The following is a 21,592-nucleotide window of genomic DNA, read 5'->3' as shown; positions in this document are numbered from 1 at the left end:
AGAAACCTGACCAACCTACCTAGAACAGATGGTGAAGTCTGGCATCCTCAGTGATAGGTCATGTTGATAGTACACACCCTTGATAGGATGTGATGAGAATGACACTTTAACCTCTGTGATCTTCCTCCCCCAAACCCATAAGCCCGGTCTAATCACGAGAAGAACAAATCCTAGCTGAAGGACAGTCTACAGAATACCTGATCAGTACTACCCAAATCTGTCAAAGTCATCGAAAACGAGGGAAGTGTGAGAGAATGTCATGTCCGAGGGGAGCCTAGTGAGGTGTGACAGCTAATTGTAACGTGGTCCCCTGGACGGAACCCTGGAACAGAAAAGGGACATTAGATAGAAACGAAGGAAATTTGAATAAAACATGGACTTTAATGAATAATAATAATGCATCGATATTGGTCCATTAATTGAGACAAATCTTTCAAACTAATATATTGATAGTAGGGGAAACTGGGTTTAGGGTATATGGAAACTCTCTGTTCTATCTTTGCGATTTTTCTTTAAATTCAAAACTATTCTGTAACTAAAATGTTTATTCAAAAAAAAAAAGTAGATGAGCAACTCGTCTTGGTTTGGCCAGGACTTTCCTCGTTTTGGTACTGAAAGTATGGCATCTTTGGAAACCCCTCAGTAAGGGCAAAACAAGAGGGTTGGTCACCCTATGATACTCCAGCCCACTCCACAATATAAATTCCTGGGAGGCAGTAAGAAAGCATTAGCAAACTACCCTAGCTTTCCCTTCCTAAGGTTTTGGTTATTTGTTGCCTAAATTCTTTTAGCACTGAAATGCTTGTGACTTCTCATAACTGACCTAAAACCCAGCAAGGCACAAACAGTAAAGATTTTACTTCAGTGGAAATGTCCATGGTGAGAAAAGAAAACATTCTCAGACATAATCAAGTTCACACCTCAACGTTTCCCATGCTCAATGTCTGTGGCTTGACAAATCATGAGTAATTCATAGAAACACAGTTATGGCAGCTCTGATGGCTTCTTACAGTATGAGACACAATTTCAGTGATGAATCACCTATACGGGCAAAACAAGTCGTCTCTGTTATCTGACATCCTATGAGAAACTGAAGTACAGTATGGTCAGAGCTGGCTTGGGGACAATTCAGCTGGAAAACCATCCAGGACACATCTATAGTGCTAAATATCATGAAGATGCTAAAATGCCACTGGAAATATAACAAGGTGGAAAAGATGGAATTTTCCAGAACTCCTTTTAGGGAGGTCACTGTCCATGGGCTGGAAGAAATACAAATACTACTCAGCTCTAACTCTTTCCTAGATACATAGAAACAAAGGAAAGTCACCCCACTGGTGGTGGTGTGAGGGCATGTCTCATGAATGCTAGTTGGACTTACACACATGGATTTAGGAACTACCTTTCAAACCTAAACCACTGTAGATAAAGAAGCATCTGCCAGGAGATAAGCCACGAGGTTGGAAAGGTGTGGAGCTCCCCCACTCCCTCCCAATCCACCCGTGATCCCCCATCCCCAGCCAGGCACCAAACTCCAGAGGTGAGCCAGTGAATTGCATCCTCAAGAAGCGTGGGTCCAGTTACCCTGAGGCCTTCAGGTGCACTGAGATGCCTGTGCAGGTTTGGGACTCTGCCCTTCCTGCACACAGAACTCAACCCTTCCTCCAAAAAAACCTGGAATAAATTTCAAACACGTGTAGGTTTGAAGAGGAAACAAATTATTAGCCTGCCAAGGCCTCCGCTAGTCGGATCCAGGGCAGGGAGGGCACCATATTGAGGGCATAGGGCCCAGGCTTTAAGGATTCTAGGTTTAAATCCTGTCCGGGGCTCTTACAGATTATGGAACTTTGAGCAGAATCTTGACCTCTGGAACCCTGGATTTCTCATCCGTAAAATAAGGATAATTTTATGCATTCGATTATTTTCAATAGTGTTTGTGAAACACCTGCAATCGTCTGGCTCACCGTGGGGTCTGCATTCCCATTCCCTCCACAGCCTGCATTACTCAGGGAGAGTGTCCCTACACTCCTCCGCTCTGTGACAGGGTGTCCTCCACCTGCATGCCCCTGCTCTCCGCAGATGGCCTCTCCTTCTCTCACAGAGAAAGGAAGTAGCCAGAGAGAGGCAGCTCCCTCGGCCCCAGGTATCCGCACCTGGTCTTCGCCTTCCTTCCTCCTGGATGAGGCCCATCTCTTGACCACTGCAGTGGAGTCCTCAACTCTGACCTGGGAGACTGGGCTCTACTGATTATTCCCTCCCACTTTCTAATAGGCCCCTTTCTAATTGGCCCTTAGGCTTGCTCAAGTATCTCATGATTTTGGGTTTTGTTTTAAAAAAAAAAAAAGGACTCTTCATTGAGTCTACTCCAGGTTCTGCTTGGGAATATCAGTCTTCCCACCAAGCCAAACTCCTTATAAGGCATGTCTAGCTCACCATCTTCTACTCCTCAACCCCCAGAGTCTGCCGTCCTCCCATCACTCCCCTAGGGGGGGCCTAGGTACCCCCTCTCTTCTCTACCCACACACACTGTGGGCTACCCCATCCTCTTGGAGCTTCAATTAGTTCAAATGCTGAGGACTTCAAAGCTCTGACTCTAGGCCCTCTCTGCAGACCTTTATATCCAGCTATGGGTATCTCCATTTAAAGAGGATTCACTGGAAGGGGAGATAAATTATGAACTTGCCTAAGGCATTGTATTAGTCTGCTCAGGGTGGCATAACAAAATACCACAGACTCGATGGCTTGAACAATGGAAATTTATTTCTCATAGTTCTGGAGGCCGGAAGTCCAAGATCAAGGTGTCGGTGGGTTTGGCTTCTTCTGAGGCCTCTCTCTTTGGCTGGCAGATGGTCACCTGCCACTGTGTCCTCACATGGTCTCTCCTGTGTACACACCCCAGGTGTCTGTGTCCAGATTTCCTCTTCTTGTAAGAACACCAGTCAGATTGGATCAGGCCACCCTACAGCCTCGTTTTAACTTAATTACTGCTTTAAAGGCCCTGTCTTCAAATACAGTAACACTCTCAGGTACTAGAGGGTTAGGGCTTCAACATATGAATTTGAGGAGAATGCAATTCAGCCCCACAGGAATGTACTTGGTATGTCAACTTAAGTTGCATGAGTGAGTCCAAAAGTCACTTCAGAATCAACATGTCCACCACTGTCTCCATCTTCACCCCTCAGACCTCATGGTCTGAGCTATGGGCTCTTCCCAGGACATGGTACCCATTTGGCTCACCACCTCCCCTGGTCAACCCATCACAAGCACACCTCTGCAATCTGCTCACTTCTTTCAATCCCCTTAGCAAAAAACCTGGTCCAAGCCACCACCCTCTCTCATCTGGGCTATCACAAGGATCTCCTAATTGATCTCTCACCCACTGGTCTGGCTCATCCACAACCCATTCTCCACGTGGCAGTAAGAATGAACCTTCTCAAATGCGATTCTGATCACGTTAAAACCTTACTTAAACAGATCCCCACTGCCCTCAGAATGAAGTCCACATTCTTCAGTATGGCCCACAAGGACCTATCTGATCTCAGTCCCTGCTTACTTCCCTCACTCTGAATTTCTTTCAGTTCTTCAAATGTACTACTCTTTTTTGCATGTATTCTTTACTCCTTCTGGGACACCCTCCATGTTTTCTCTAGCAAACTCTTACTTGTTCATCAGTTTTTAGATTAAACATCACTTCCTCCAGAAAGTCCTCTCTGATCTCCCCCACCAAGGGGGTTGGGTACCTCCCTTTGCACTGCACTGCATGGTTAATTAGCTGTCTCCTCTACTAGACATCATAAGAATAGGAAATATGTCTGTGTTGCTCTTCTCCCAATGCCTAGCACTGTGTCTAAAATACAATAGATACTCAATAAATGTTGAATGAAAAATATTAGTGAATGCAAGCATAGAATATGGCAAGAGTAAAGGACACAGTGAGAGAAGACCTGGGTCCTTGACTCAGCTCTGCCATTAACCAGCTACATCACAGTGTCTGTAGGCCAAATTTGATTGGACTAGAAGCTCATCTCTCAATGTCTCTCTTCATGCTAAACCACTATAATTCTTCATCTCTGATCCCAGGTAGAATAGACTGTGTTGCGTATCCAAGAAAGAGACCTTCTGCCTGCTATTGATTCAGGCAGAATGCCAATAGCTTGATGGAAATATAAGAGGCCCAGGAAAGGCCAGCAGAAGACAGAAGTAATGAAAAAGACCATTCCCTGACACTGAAAGTCTTCTGAATCAAGATGATTATATAAATCATTCTTTTTTTTTTTTTTTATAAATCATTCTTGACAACAACCCAAAGAGAAAACAGACACTGAATGCAATGACTTTTGCCCTCCCCTCCCCATCGTGTTTCTCTCTCTTCCTCTGTCACCCTCCCTACACAAACTCAGAGATTCTCATTCTTAATAAGATGTGTGTGTATGGTGGGGGGCTGGAAGCTCTTCAATTAAGATGATTATGGATCAAGTTCCCAAACATCCTCTTAGCTTGAGGAGATTGTTGTCTGTTTCCAACAAGGAAAACACAATTTGTTTTAAGTTATAAAGGCTCCATCCTGGTTTGCAAGAACTAGGATGGGGGGAGGCTGGTGAAAAAATTTAATTAAGAAGCCATATCTGGAAAATTTTTAGTCAGTCATGGAAAATAGTGGGTGCGTGTGCTACAGACCTGAAGACAACCTGGCAGCCTGCCTCTCTCTTGTTTTGTTTCTCCTCTTCTATTTGATTTAGAAGAAGCAACTCCTTCTCCTGTATGCTTGGTGCCAGCGATACCAAACAATAAATGTGACTAGGGCAGGAATACATGTTCATAACAGAAGAAAACTTCAGAGGTCTGCCAGTACATTTGCCTTATAGTGAAAACAGGTCTAGCTACAGAGTTGCAAAATTTATGTAGAAATAAAATGAACCCAACATGGAGGAATTCCACTCAACACGAGTGCTGTGATGCAATTTGCCAAAGTGCTGTGGAGACAAAGGTGAATAAAATAGAGCCTTGTCCTTGAGGAGGTCAGTCTATCACCAGGGTCCTCAACCTTGGTTGTCCACTGAAATCACTAAGGAGCTTTACAAAACACTGATGCACTGTTGGTGGGAACGTAAAATGGTGCAACCACTGTGGAAGAGCATATGGTGGTTCCTCAAAAAATAAAAAATAGAACTACCATGATCCAGCATTTCATTTCTGGATATATACCTAAAAGAATTGAAAGCAGGGTCACCCATGTTCATAGTAGCATTATTCACAAAGCCAAAAGGTGGAAGTAAACCAAGTGTCCATCAACAATGAATGGATAAACAAAATGTAGTGTAAAAATACAAGGGGATATTAGTTGGTCTGAAAAAGGAAGGACATTTGGACACATGGTATAACAAGGATGAACTTTGAGGACATTATCCTAAGTCAAATAAGCTAGTCACAAAAAAGACAAACACTATAACTCTAATTATATAAGGTACATAAAGTAGCCAAATTCATAAAGAAAGAAAGTAGACCGATGGTTGCCAGGGGCTGGGAGCAGGAGGTAATGGGGAGTTATTGTTTAACAGGTACAGAATTTCGATTTTACAAGATGAAAAGTTCTGTGGATGGAACTTCCCTGGCAGTTCAGTGGTTAAGACTCTTAGCTTCCACTGCAGGGGGCACGGGTTCCATCCTTGGTTGGGGAACTAAGATCCAGGATGCCGCTAGGCGTGGCCGAGAGAAAAAATTGTCTAACAAAAAAAAAGAAAGGAACAAAAAGAAAGTTCTGTGGATGGGTAGCGGCAATGGGCGATGGTAGCACAGCAATGTCAATGTATTTTATGCCACTGAACGTTAGACTTAAAAATGGCTAAGAGGATGAAGTTTACATTACTGGTATTTTACCACAATTTAAAAATAATTAGTTAATTAATTGATTTAAAAACACACACACACACACTGATGCCAGGGTCCCACCATCAGAGAGCCTGATTTAACTGATCTGGAGTACAGTCTGGACATGGGGATTTTTAAAACCTCCCAGGAGATTCTAATATGCAGCCTCATTTGAGAAGCACTGCTGTGGACCATAAAAACCACTGTTCTACAGAGAAAGAGCTAACCCTGGTGTTAGAATACCTGGGTTCTTCATCAATTGAAGCCACATGAGTGCTTGAAACTTTGCTGAACCTCAGTTTACCTCTTTATGTGTAAATTTACATGATAACCCACCCCATGGTGGTGTTGTGAAGATTCATTTCAGTTAGACTAGGTGAAAAGATTTTATACTTTAACGATCATAAGACATAACTAAATAAAAGAAAAATAAGCAGAGATAATTTGCTTTTCTCCCTGACATCTAAATGCCTTTATTCAAGCCCCAAGGTGAAATGGATCTCTCCTTCCCTCCTTCAAAAGTCCCAAAGAAACTTGTTAGCATCTTTATTGTAGCACCAACCCTGCATCCAAGTGACCTAGGTATATGTCTGCTACCCCACAGATCTTGGTTCCATAAAGGCAGGCCATGACTGATGCATGGCCACAGGCCTCACCGTGCCCAGCACATAGCAGGCATTCAATAAATATTTGCTAAATTGGGTTGAACTGCATTATTTAACATCATGTAAACCTGAGGCATTCAGCGCATTTCAAGCAGTATGTCTGTCACCAGCAGATTCATTACTCCAAGGACAAGCTTTACTTCCATAAATAATAAGATACATATGCACAGAGCAGGAGTGGTGGCCCGAAAAACAAAGAGATGCTGTGATACATACATGGGATCACAATCCAAACAAAGGTTCTACTATCCCTGACACCCAAGCCACCCAACCATAGTCTTCTACTTTGGTACAAATATTGGTGCTATTATTATAAACTTGAAGGGTCAGCCAATACGAGACTAAGATGATAACACATTTTTATAAAATGTAAAGGTATGTTTCCTTGAGTCCTTAGGAGATATTAAAGCAGTGAGCTGGCTCAACCCTCCCAACACACAAGACGATCCACTGCTGAAATATAAGGAGAAAGAGACAAAATTTACTGCCCCTACCTATTATTCAGTCATCCCTCTCTTAATCAGGGTATTGGTTCAAAAACATAAGTCGCAGGCTTCCCTGGTGGCGCAGTGGTTGAGAGTCCGCCTGCCGATGCAGAGGACACGGGTTCGTGCCCCGGTCCGGGAAGATCCCACATTCTGCAGAGCGGCTGGGCCCGTGAGACATGGCCGCTGAGTCTGCGCGTCCGGAGCCTGTGCTCCGCAACGGGAGGGGCCACAGCAGTGAAGGCCCGAGTACCGCAAATACACACACACACACACACACACACACACACACACACACACACACACACACATATATATATATATAAGTCGCTCAGAAAGGGCTAATTTGGACATATAACATACAAAGGTATTATGTAATCTCATTTGGCCTTCCATAAACTCTAACTGGGAAAACTAATTTGGGAAGAGATGGGGGAAAAGGAAATTCCTATTTTTTGCACATTTGTTATACGCTAGGCCGTTTATTTTCTCATTATATTCTCACAACAACTCTATCAGATAATAATGTGTTCAGCTGCAAATAACAGAAGCACTGATCCAAAGTGACTTAAGCAAACAGGATTTATTTTTCTCACATATAAAAGTTTGGAGATAGGAACTACTGTCACTGGCTCTAGGACTCTCTTGGCCTTTCCTTTATGTCTATTTCCTCTTAGCCACAAAATGGGAGCTCTAGCTCCAGACGTCACAGCCATGTTCAAGGTGAGAAGGGGGAGGGGCCATGCCCTCTGCATTTGTTCCTCTTTCTCTTTTTCTAATCTAGAAAGCAAATGCACTCCCACTGACTTCTCCTCATGTCTGTCTTAGGCTGGGTTCTCTAAAATTCTTGTGCAAGTGACGTACTGAGGGAGTGTTTTCAGAGAAGCTCTTAAGGGAGTAAAGAGAGCAGGCAAAGATGTGGGCTCAGCTGAAATCTCTCCTCAGCCTGATCCCACCACAGAGCCATCTCATATTGAGGCTAGGGGTTCTGGATTTCAAATCCCCGTGTTAGTCAGCCATTAGCTGCAGGCTGCCAAGGGTGCACGGTATAATCTCCTAGTCATTTCCAAGCAAGGACGCTTCCTTTTGCTGAAGGCAATTCACAGCAGGGGGGAACGGGTACACTGTCCCAGTAAAGGAGAGCTGAACAGGCCACCAAAGCATCTTCTACAATCTTATGGTCTAAAACTAGGTCACATGGCTGCCTCTGAGTACAATGGATATTTGGAAAGTAAATACCTGGTTTTTCAGCCTCTACTGTGAGATATGAATGACTCAGTTGGTCAATCAACAACGTCTTCGAAAACATCTCCTGACATAGGACCCTTACTTGTTAAAGAGAGAAATCTTTTTTCCTATTCCTGGTATTTCCTTCCATGTGACATGAATTCCACTAAAACAGTTATCTCAAACTTTTTGGCCTCAGGACCCCTTTAAATTCTTAAAAATTATTGAGGATTTTTTAAAGCTTTTATTAATCTAGGTTATGTCTATGGTTATTTACCACATTAGAATTTAAAACTGATAAAATTTTAAATATTTATGGGAATTCCCTGGTGGTCCAGTGGTTAGGACCCAGTGCTTTCCCTGCCAGGGGCCCGGGTTCTCGGGAAACTAAGATCCTGCAAGGCATGTGGCACGGCCAAAAAGAAAAAGAAAAATTTTAAATCTTTATGTATTAATTCATTTTTAAACAATAATAAATCCATTATTATCATAAATAACATTATCAAAAATAATTATATTTTCCAGAAAAAAAATTTTAATTAAGACTATAATTGTTACATATTTTTACGACCTTAGTGTCTGGCTTAATGGAAGACAGCTGAATTCTCACAGCAGCTTCTACACTGAGTTTGTTTTGCAATATGTTTTATTTGAAGTACATCAAGAAAATCCGGCCTCACAAGGATTTAGAATTGGAAAAGGGAAGAGTAGTTAAATATTTTCAGATAATTATGGATATTCTGCTTTGATACTACACCAAAACTCAGTAAGTGGTAGTTTCTCAAATGTTAATTGCAACGCGGAATATAAAACTAAATCAATGAACTTTACAAACCCTGATAAATTAAAATTCTCTGACCTACCTTGCAGTTTGAATGGATTTTTGTAACATTATGCACTGAATATTTTTAAAGTTTCGTTTCACTGAGTCAAACTGATCTTCCAGATGCTGCCTCATTTCATTATACAGTATCCCAAACCACATTAATATCGTCACCAATAACAAAAGTCTTTATTTTTTTTAAATTTTATTTATTTTTTTATACAGCAGGTTCTTATTAGTCATCCATTTTATATACATCAGTGTATACATGTCAATCCCAAACTCCCAATTCATCACACAACCACCCCACCCCTCCGCCACTTTCCCCGCTTGGTGTCCATACGTTTGTTCTCTACATCTGTGCCTCAACTTCTGCCCTGCAAACCGGTTCATCTGTACCATTTTTCTTGGTTCCACATATATGCATTAACATACGATATTTTTTTCCTCTTTCTGACTGACTTCACTCTGCATGACAGTCTCTAGACCCATCTACGTCTCAACAAATGACCCAATTTCATTCCTTTTTAGGGCTGAGTAATATTCCATTGTATATATGTACCTCATCTTCTTTATCCATTTGTCTGTCGATGGATATTTAGGTTGCTTCCATGACCTGGCTATTGTAAATAGTGCTGCAGTGAACATTGGGGTGCATGTGCCTTTTTGAATTATGGTTTTCTCTGGGTATATGCCCAGTAGTGGGATTGCTGGGTCATATGGTAATTCTATTTTTAGTTTTTTACGGAACCTCCATACTGTTCTCCATAGTGGCTGTAACAATTTACATTCCCACCAACAGGACAAGAGTGTTCCCTTTTCTCCACACCCTCTCCAGCATTTGTTGTTTGTAGATTTTCTGATGATGCCCATTCTAACTGGTGTGATGTGATACCTCATTGTAGTTTTGATTAGCATTTCTCTAATAATTAGTGATGTTGAGCAGCTTTTCATGTGCTTCTTGGCCATCTGTATGTCTTCATTGGAGAAATGTCTATTTAGGTCTTCTGCCCATTTTTGGATTGGGTTGTTAATTTTTTTAATATTGAGCTGCATGAGCTGCTTGTAAATTTTGGAGATTAATCCTTTGTCCGTTGATTCGTTTGCAAATATTTTCTCCGATTCTGAGGGTTGTCTTTTTGTCTTGTTTGTAGTGTCCTTTGCTTTGCAAAGGCTTTTAAGTTTCACTAGGTCCCATTTGTTTATTTTTGGTTTTTTTTCCATTACTCTAGGAGGTGGATCAAAAAAGATCTTGCTGTGATTTATGTCAAACAGTGTTCTTCCTATGTTTTCCTCTAAGAGTTTTATAGTGTCCAGTCTTATATTTAGGTCTCTAATCCATTTTGAGTTTATTTTTGTGTATGGTGTTAGGGAGTGTTCTAATTTCATTCTTTTACATGTAGCTGTCCAGTTTTCCCGGCACCACTTATTGAAGAGACTGTCTTTTCTCCATTGTATATCCTTGCCTCCTCTGTCATAGATTAGTTGACCATAGGTGTGTGGGTTTATCTCTGGGCTTTCTATCCTGTTCCATTGATCTATATTTCTGTTTTTGTGCCAGTACCATATTGTCTTGATTACTGTACCTCTGTAGTATACTCTGAAGTCAGGGAGTCTGATTCCTACAGCTCCGTTTTTTTCCCTCAGGACTGCTTTGGCTATTCAGGGTCTTTTGTGTCTCCATACAAATTTTAAGATTTTATTTTCTAGTTCTGTAAAAAATGCCATGGGTAATTTGATAGGAATTGCATTGAATCTGTAGATTGCTTTGGGTAGTATAGTCATTTTCACAATATTGATTCTTCCAATCCAAGAACATGGTACATCTCTCCATCTGGTGGTATCATCTTTAATTTCTTTCAATGGTGTCTTATAGTTTTCTGCATACAGGTCTTTTGTCTCCTTAGGTAGGTTTATTCCTAGGTATTTTATTCTTTTTGTTGCAATGATAAATGGGAGTGTTTCCTTAATTTCTCTTTCAGATTTTTCATCATTAGTGTATAGGAATGCAAGAGATTTCTGTGCATTAATTTTGTATCCTGCAACTTTACCAAATTCATTGATTAGCTGTAGTAGTTTTCCGGTGGCATCTTTAGGATTCTCTATGTATAGTATCATGTCATCTGAAAACAGTGACAGTTTTACTTCTTTTCCAATTCGTATTCCTTTTATTTCTTTTTCTTCTCTGATTGCCGTGGCTAGGACTTCCAAAACTATGCTGAATAACAGTGGCGAGAGTGGACAACCTTGTCTTGTTCCTGATCTTAGAGGAAATGCTTTCAGTTTTTCACCACTGAGAATGATGTTTGCTGTGGGTTTGTCATATATGGCCTTTATTATGTTGAGGTAGGTTCCCGCTATGCCCACTTTCTGGAGAGTTTTTATCATAAATGGGTGTTGAATTTTGTCAAAAGCTTTTTCTGCACCTATTGAGATGATTGTATGGTTTTTATTCTTCAGTTTGTTAATATGGTGTATCACATTGATTAATTTGCATATATTGAAGAATCCTTGCATCCCTGGGATGAATCCCACTTGACCATGGTGTATGATCCTTTTAATGTGTTGCTGGATTCTGTTTGCTAGTATTTTGTTGAGGATTTTTGTATCTATGTTCATCAGTGATATGGGTCTGTAATTTTCTTTTTTTGTAGTATCTTTGTCTGGTTTCGGTATCAGGATGATGGTGGCCTCATAGAATGAGTTTGGGAGTGTTCCTTCCTCTGCAATTTTTTGGAAGAGTTTGAGAAGGATGGGTGTTAGCTCTTCTCTAAATGTTTGTTAGAATTCACCTTGAAGCCATCTGGTCCTGGACTTTTGTTTGTTGGAAGATTTTTAATCACAGTTTCAATTTCATTACTTGGGATTTGTCTGTTCATATTTTCTGTTTCTTCCTGGTCCAGTCTCGGAAGGTTATACCTTTCTAAGAATTTGTCCACTTCTTCCAGGTTGTTCATTTTATTGGCATAGAGTTGCTTGTAGTAGTCTCTTAGGATGCTTTGTATTTCTACAGTGTCTGTTTTAACTTCTCCTTTTTCATTTCTAATTTTATTGATTTGAGTCCTCTCCGTCTTTTTCTTGATGAGTCTGGCTAATCGTTTATCAGTTTTGTTTATCTTCTCAAAGAACCAGCTTTTAGTTTTATTGATCTTTGCTACTGTTCTCTTTATTTCTATCTCATTTATTTCTGCTCTGATCTTTATGATTTCTTTCCTTCTGCTAACTTTCGGTTTTGTTTATTCCTCTTCCTCTAGTTCCTTAAGGTGTAAGGTTAGATTGTTTATTTGAGATTTTTCTTGTTTCTTGAGGTAGGCTTGTATAGCTATAAACTTCCCTCTTAGAACTGTTTTTGCTGCATCTCATAGGTAGAAAAGTCTTTAAGTATTAGAAAGCTGTAAAGCCTATGGTGGCAGATACAAGTTTCCTAAAATTCTAATTTTTGCTTGTAAACACAGTTTTATCATTAGCAACTAATACTGTCAGTTACCTTGAAGTGACTGTCACTTCATAAGAGAAAATGTTTGCCAAATGCCCAAGTCTGAATAATCACAGTTTGTCAGTAATGAGTGGCAAGTAAAATGATGTTCTGGAGGGAAAATCTAGTTCAGCTCACAACTCAAACAATAACACAAATGCTTTTCCTCTAGGCAACCATTGTGTTCCTGGATGCAGCAAAAGTACACTCAACCATCAGTGTGAGAAAATTAACTGTGTTCATCAAAGTCATTCTTAAATGAAACCCTTTGGTTTTTTTTTTCTTTTTTCCTGGGTGTGTTGCAGGAAAGAACATAATGACTACTAGGACATAAAGAACATAATGACTACTAGTTTGGTGTCTCTGCCCTGATTCATGCTAAGGCACAAGCAGCTTCACCCACCTTTGTGTTTGCACCATCAGTGCAAATGCCAACACAGTGAAAAAGGCAAATAACATATTAGCGCTGTTAATGAAAATACATCTGATCTTGCTGAACCCTGAGAGGGTCTTGGGGACCCCTAGTGTTCTGAGGACTGTACTTTAAGAACCTCTGCACTAGAAAGCAATGCCAGATTCACCTTGGCTTCCTGTCTGCCAACTGGCTTCCAGAGAGAAAGAGGAGGCTGAACTCTGCATCCCCAGACCCTTCTCAATCTCAACAATCAGAACTCATTTTTCCTCCCCTCCAGGGCAGTGAATTAGAGTTCCTGCCATTACTGAAAATCCTCTCAGTTAATTACCATTTACAAAATCTTGCTCAAAGCTTTTAATCACTCAGTTTACCTCTTAAGGTAACAAGCTGCTTACAGCAGAGTCCCTGAACCAAGAGGGGGCATCTGACCCAATCTTAGACAGTTCGATGCTCTTTCCTGGGAATTTGACCCAGGTCTGCTTGAATCCCATCCCCTAAACAGTAGGTATCTGTCTTAGTCTTTTAACCAATAGGTCTGGGGAAGTAGTCCCTCCTGGAACAAAGGGAAGATGGCTTCTTGGCATTGTGCCCTCATCTTTTGGAATCAGCATCAGAACTTGATTTTGACTATGCAACCCCATGGCAGGCAGCCACCGAGAGACTGCCAATCAAAGCGCACTTCCTCCCAGGCATGAGTGAGAGACCCGTTAGAAAACCAAACATTCTTCCCTTGAATCCAAACCTTGAGCTGAGTGACTCTGAGGCTGAAGATGAATGATCATTCACCCTAAAAGCTGTCCCAAAGAGACTGTCTGGTAGCTCTTGCTCCCTGTTTCCTAGTTCTATCAAAGGTCACAGTCCACGCATCTTTATTCCTGTTCTCTAAGCTAACCCATAGCCTCCCCCAAAAAAACGCTTTTGCTAAATCAGCCAAAGTCTGTTTCTGTTGCTTGCACCAAATGACTCTAACTGATTCAGCCCCAAAGACAAATTGCAAACTCTGCCCTAGGAAGCACAAACTACTTACAACTCCCCAAACCACAATTTTCCAGGCTTGGTAATGTTAATATCCACCAGGCGCCCATTATATTTCATTGAGGCCCAGGAGCTGGGACTTGTGCATATTTTCACGGCCGCTGCATTCATTTCCATACCGCCTAATGTCAAGCCACACTGGGAAGTCTTTCCACAGCCATTTCCTGGGGAAGCCATGATATTTCCCAAACCCCTGAAACAGAACCTTTTAATTATTATTTGGTAGAGGAAACACTATTTGCTGGATTTTTTATACCATGCTTTTAGCACAGAATATGCTAGGGAAATGAGCATTTATGCTTTGGTGCCATGGCTGAAACTGAAGCCATATAAAACCATGAGGTTGAATGTACTATTATCCTGATCGCACTGTCCAGTCTCTGGACAGGTGATGATGTCTCTATTGATTCTCCACAGTCAGTGTTATCAAGCTTCTTATCACTGAACAGTTTGATGCAGAAGGGACTGGAAATATGGCAGTCAGAGTCACTATGTGACATTCAGGGTCAGGTGAATATCCTATATGCTGGGCTCACAAACTGAGATGGCTAAGGGATCAGGCATGTACCAAAACTGAAAATAGCAGGTGGGGACAAGGGCCAACTGAAGAACTCATGTCTCGTTGCAAGGGAGGAGGCTGACATTCCACTCCAGACAGTTGGAGTCTTCCCTACAAAGAGATTTGTGAACTTTGTAACCACAGGCAAGTCTAGTTTCTTCACTGCATCTCACTTTTCACATCATGAAGTGGGGATGGAAATAGGGTCGCTTTGAAGTTCCAATGAGATAGGAATATTGAAACGTACTTGTAAAACTTTGAAAAGGATGGGTTAGTATAATCTGTCTAGTATTGTGTTTAATGGCAAAGTTTACATGCTCTCAATGTCATTATTTAGTAATGCAGAGATGAAAGTTGCCATGGGATTCTGCTCTTTAAACAGAAGACACTCTGACTTTGATGCAACAAAGAATTAAGAAAGTAAAAAGTATTAGCAGTTCCACACGCAGGCACAGAGACAGAGGACAAAGTCTTCAACATACTGACATCAGGATTAAAATAATGGCCCAATGGCAATGCCTGTCTTTTAGGTGTATCATAGTAGCTGCTTGCAGTTTCGCTAAGTAATCTATTATTATTATTTCATTCAAATGCTATCCTACTGGCTAGAGTTACAATGAATTGATGGGCTTCCCTGGTGGCGCAGCGGTTAAGAATCTGCCTGCCAATACAGGGGACACAGGTTTGAGCCTGGCCCGGGAAGATCTCATATGCCACGGAGCAACTAAGCCCGTGCACCACAACTACTGAGCCTGTGCTCTAGAGCCCGCAAGCCACAACTACTGAGCCCACATGCCACAACTACTGAAGCCTGCGTGACTAGAGCCCGTGCTCCGCAACAAGAGAAGCCACGACAATGAGAAGCTGTGAACCGCAACAAAGAGTAGCCCCCACCTGCCACAACTAGAGAAAGCCCACACGCAGCAACGAAGACCCAACACAGCCAAAAATTAATTAATTAATTAACTAATTTAAAAAAAAAACAATGAATTGACAACCTGAATTGACATGATCACGCCAGATCATGGTGAGCAAAGAAGAGAAGACTGAAGTTCCTCTGGGCAAACTACTCTGTTTATGCTCAGTCTTGAGAGTAAGCAGAATGGTGGAGGGCATGCTGAAGCCCAGGAGAAAAAAAATCACACACAAAAAATTTGTTCAAATATTTGTGTCTTAAAACTTCTCCTCACAAGAAAAAAAAATCTATGACTACGTGTGGTAATAGATGTTAACTAGGGTTACAGCGGTGATCAGTTCACAAAACATACAAATAGCAAATCGTTAGGTTGTATACCTAAAACTAATACAATGCTATATATTAATTATATATTAATTTTTTTAAAAAGGATTTGTGGGCTGGATTTGACCTATGAGCGTCCAGTTTATATCCATTGACCTAAAGGGTGTCTGAAAAGAACAAACACAATTATCTCTTTAATTGAATTAAATGCCAGGTGTATTTGCATTCCTTGTCAAATACCTTCTCTCATTCAACGTTCACTATAACCCTACTAAATAGGTAAAGAATTCCTCATCTGTACTTACCAGAAAAATAAGATTCGTATACCTTAAATACCTACCCCATGTTACATAGCCAATAAGTGATTTTGCTGAACTTTTTTTCCCGAGTGTGTCTAAAACCCTTATTTTTTCCAGGAAAAACCAATGGCTTAAATGTCCACATTGCACAGATGGATGTTTTGTTCAGCCTAGGAAGCTTTAAAAATGTTGAATTCATTACAAACACTCAACAATCAAGAAGTGTCGCATAAAAATCTGGATTTCCAGCTTTAGGGAAAGACAAAATATTGCACCTTTGGCAACTCTGGACATGCTGGAACATCTGGCAACCTTGGATGGACAGCTGCCATTGGCACTGCCCACAGAGGCTGGTTGGTAGCCTTACCCCTTTGATGGGGCCAGGTCTGCCCCTTTGTATCCCACTGACTCATATCACCTGGGTACATCTGCTGACTTTAGTTGCCTGGCCTTTTGTGGACACTGCAGTTTGTCCCAGCCCCCCCTTCTGTTCAGCATGTGTTTTCATCCCAGACAAAGGGAAGCAGCTACATCCTCCATTACCCTCCCTGGGCAGGAAGTCTGGGAATTGCGATGAAGCCCACTCCATCCAATGAAGTACAGCTAATTTGCCTGTGGGCTTCATTTGAATTACCTGCCTATGGCAATGTTTAGGATTTGAATGCTTTAATCAAGGTATTTTCATATGAAATCAGTATGCTCTTCCCTTTTCTTACTGACCAGAAAGGAATGTGCATCTTTGTTTAGACTTTAGTTGTGTAAATAGCCATTTTACTCCAAGTGGCACTAGAGAAGGTACAGAGCTTAACTGGTGGGACACATGACTGTTTTGAGTTGAAGCGAGCATGCAGATCTGCATGAAAACACTTGTCAACTTCAAGCAAGCAAAACCAGCACTCTGCTTCCTCACCAAGCACAAATTCTAAAAGCTAACAAAGTCACATTAAATGATATCTAATATCCCAAGTCTGAGTTGTAGAGTACCAAGAATCATTTTGACCTACACAGGTCAATGGGCTTATTATAGGTTAAAAAAAAAAAAAGAAGAAAAGAAAAGAAAAGGAAAGAAAGAAAGAAAGAAAAGAAAGGAAGAAAAAATACACACATACGTGTATACACACACACACACACACACACACACACACACACACTGTCAAATGAAATAATTCACTAGTAACTGGTTTTGCCATACTTCCCCAAAAAGTCTTCCTTGACTAACTCAATCTCACCTTTATACAATTTCCCCGAGCAGTCGTGTATTCAGTCTACATTATATTATTTTATATTTATTGAATTATTAGTTCTTGGAACTGAATTGTCTAATTTAAGTGCCGAAGGGAACTTAAAGGATCATTTAATCCAGGCCTTTCATTTTATAGATGAAGAGAACTGAAACCCAGCAAATTTAAATCATTCGCTCAAGGTCACAAATATTGCTGATCAAGGGCACACCTGACCGAGTTCCATGGTCTTTATACTCCAAGGTGCACTCATTTATTACGCACCCTCCCAAGCACCTTCTGAAAATGGTGTGGCCAGGTTATGATGTCTGTAATTTACCTTAAACACTTCAGCTCAGACTGTGTTTGCTAGTCTCCACGTACACTCTAAGGACAGTTGGTTGCCCTAATCAAGAATTCACAGCTGCCATTTAATCAAAATGCCACACACCAAAGAGGAGTATCACAAGGCTTCAGCTACCTTCAATCAACACCAGAGACGTTGCTGATTTTAATAAATGTTATTAATAGTCTTTCACTGGTGAAATTAGTGACTCGTTTAGTAACATAATGGATACTATAAATGAACTGCCATTGGTAAAATCGTTGCTGCTCAAGAGAAAATGTTTTAGAGACACTCCTCACCTTTTCACAAGCAAGGTCAACCCCTCACCTTTGCCCATAAGGATGGCACTCAGAGCTAGAATAAGAAATGGTCCTACATCCAGCCCTGATTTCAGAGGATTCTGGTTGGCTGCTACCACTATAAGCTTAACTGAATCCCGCCTGTAGCTGGGGCATCTGTCTCAGATGAATCCTTCAAACAAGATGTGGCTAGAGGCCCAAGAAAGAAGAGAACTGAGACTTCCTGAGATTATAGAACACGTTGTGTGAACTGTTTCTCCTTATTGATACATGTTTTTAAAATAAATGTCCATATGTGCACAGAATCAGGCTAAAGGCTCACTTTGAATATAAACAAGTTATAGTGAGATTGTCAAGAAGCATCCACTGTTACTGAACTCTAAGACTGGTGGCTACCGATACCCGCCAGAAAGACTTTGATAGTTGTGAATGACTATTATGAGTTGAACTGTTTCCTGTGTTGAAGTCCTAACCCTCAGTACCTCAGAATGTGACCTTATTTGGAGACAGGATCTTCACAAAGGTAATCAAGTTAAAATGAAGTCATTAGGATGGGCTCTCATCCAGTATAACTGGTGTCCTTATAAAAAGGGGAGATTTGGAGGTAGATGCACACAACAGAAAGAACCCATGTGGAATGAAGGCAAAGATCAGGGTCTAAAAGTAAACAACACACAGATGGCCATCAAGCCTCCAGAAGCTAGGGGCGAGGAATGGAACAGATCTGTCTCATAGCCCTCAGAAGGAGCCAACCCTGCCAGTACCTTGGTCTTGGACTTCTACCCTCCAGAACTGCAAGACAATGAGACTGTTATTTAAGCCACCCAGAGTTTGGTCATTTTTTACAGTGGTGCCAACAAACTAACACAATGAGCAGATAGGCTTAGGTCTATTTGTAAAAAGGTTTCAAAAATTGGTTGGACTGATCAAAAGTCCAGTGTCACAAGGGTTACCAATAGCTACTAACTGTGTAATTTCCAAAACATCTAATTGCATTAAGTTGTACCCCTGCTTAAAAATCTAGTGAACAACCTTAGTAATGATAGAAATGATAATGGAAGGATGAGGTTGACACTACCTAGACCCACTGTCGATGCTCTCTAGCCAAAGTCTATTGGAAACACACCTGCATTCAAAGAAAGTTGTGTTTACTGCCTCATTGTAACAAGGGAGCCATGGAGGTCTTAAGAAAAGGGTGTCAGAAAGGACAGATAGGATTTGGACTTGATAATGATTTGGGAGATAGTTCAAGGAAACAGGGCTTTGCTCTTAATTGGATGCTGTCAGGAACAGGGTGATTCTATTATTGGGTATTTTAAATAATTCTCATATAAAAGGCAAAGGAACAAAGTGAAGCTAAAACTGTAACTGGTAAGGAAGCAGCAGCCACTCATTAGCCCATAGGGAAGGGAGTTTTGTGGTTTGGACAATGCTCTTCTTGTTATATGGGCTCACACAGGATTAAGGAGTCCTCGTATTTTTCTCTCGTTCCGTTACTGTCACAGAGTGATCCTCCATATGCTTGTGTTCTGTAAAATTTTTGATGCTCAACAAAACACCCAAGTTTTAGCCATGAATGCCAGGCCCACTCCTGTCAGGACCTGTTTCTCTCTTTCTCACCACTGATCAATCTTAACATCATTAAAACTAGGATAGCTGAATAATATGTATCTCCAGGTGTGATGCAAGAAGAAGTATACCACATCACCTCAGAAGTACTCTTGTCAAATTAAGCCTCTAGACCAGCACTGCCCAATGGAAAGAAAATACAAGCGACATATGTGATTTAAAATTTTCTAGTAGCCACATTTTAAAAAAACAACAATAAAGATGGGAAATTAATTTTTTTTTTTTTTGCGGTACGTGGGCCTCTCACTGTTGTGGCCTCTCCCGTTGCGGAGCACAGGCTCCGGACGCACAGGCTCAGCGGCCATGGCTCACGGGCCCAGCCGCTCCACGGCATGTGGGATCTTCCCGGACGGGGGCACGAACCCGTGTCCCCTGCATCGGCAGGCGGACTCTCAACCACTGCACCACCAGGGAAGCCCGGGAAATTAATTTTTAAGTGTATTTTATTTAGCTAATATATCCTAAATATTATCATTTTAATATGTAATCAATATAAAAATATTAACAAATTGTTCTACATTCTCTTTTTTCATAGTCTTTGAAATCTGCTGTGTATTTTACACTTACAGCACGTTTCAATTCATATTAACCATAATGAATACGCCTAATCGCCACACATGGCTAGTGGTTGCCATATGGACAGTGCAGCTCTAAACCCAACTCCCAGTTTAGTGGAAATATGAGAAATAGAGGAATACCTCTCTCCATCGAAGGAAGAATACAATTAACCTAATCTAATTTGTGAAATTCTACGTGAAGGATTCAGTTCCTGCAACAAAAAAATGGTAAGGGAAAATAAACGGGAGGAGAGATGTTTATAGATTAAAGGATTCTCAAGGGACATATTATCTGTGTAAATGCAATCTGCGGACTCTGTTTGAATTTTGATTTCAAAAATCAAACCGTATAAAGATATTTTTGAAGTCATTTGGGGAAACTGAATACCAGAGATTGTCTTTTGGATGGTATTTTAAAAATATTGTTAAGGGACTTCCCTGGTGGCTCAGTGGTTAAGAATCCGCCTGCCAATGCAGGGGACATGGGTTCGATCCCTGGTCCAAGAAGATCCCATAGGCCGCGGAGCAACTAAGCCCATGCGACACAACTACTGAGCCTGCGCTCTAGAGCCCGCGCTCCGCAACAAGAGAAGCCACCACAAGAAGAAGCCCGCTTATGGCAATGAAGAGTAGCCCCCGCTCGCCACAACTAGAGAAAGCCCGCGTGCAGCAACGAAGACCCAACACAGCCAAAAATAAATAAATAAATACATTTATTTAAAAAAATATATATTGTTAATTTTGTTGGCTGTGATAATGCTACTGTGGTTATATTAAAGAAAAGTGTTCTTATCTGTTAAAGCTATAGGCTGAACTATCTGTGTGTAAAATAGTACCATATCTGGAATTTGCTTTAAAATATTCCAGCAACATTTTTAAAAGTAGGAAGGAGGTAAATGAAACAAAAGTGGCAGAAGGTTGATATGATGTGTGATAGGTACCTGGGAGTTTATTATACTGTTTTCTCTACTGTTATGTGTGTTTTAATATCTCCATAGTAAAAGTGTTAAAAAATAAGTGTGATAAGAGGAAAAATCATCTATCTTTACGTTGCGGTGAAGTTTCACTGGTGCATACCTAGGTCAAAACGTATCAAATTGTACACTTTAAATATGTGTGGCTTATTGTATGTCAGTTAAACTTCAATAAAGTTGTTTAGTAAAACAATCTATCATAGGACTACACATACCTGGGAGCCCAGTATAAATGAAATCTCAACTGAAGTGGGAGACAATTTGTTAGAACTTTTTGTTGCAAGTGACAAAATCTCAATTTTTTTCTGCCTTAAAAACAAAAATAAGGAGAGGTTTATTGTCAGGTCTAGTATTTAATTTTACCCTACTTACAAGCTAATAAGTTAGACTGTTACTACTCCAGAGATGCGGGCAGAAGACACAAGACTCCTGGATCAGAGACAAAGGACTTGACTACTCGTGGCACAACAAGCAGT

The sequence above is a fragment of the Phocoena sinus genome, chromosome 4 (assembly GCF_008692025.1).
Source record: "Phocoena sinus isolate mPhoSin1 chromosome 4, mPhoSin1.pri, whole genome shotgun sequence".
In the NCBI taxonomy this organism is placed as follows: Eukaryota; Metazoa; Chordata; class Mammalia; order Artiodactyla; family Phocoenidae; genus Phocoena; species Phocoena sinus.
The sequence above is the reverse complement of the archived record's forward strand: the minus strand, read 5'-3'. Positions refer to the sequence as shown.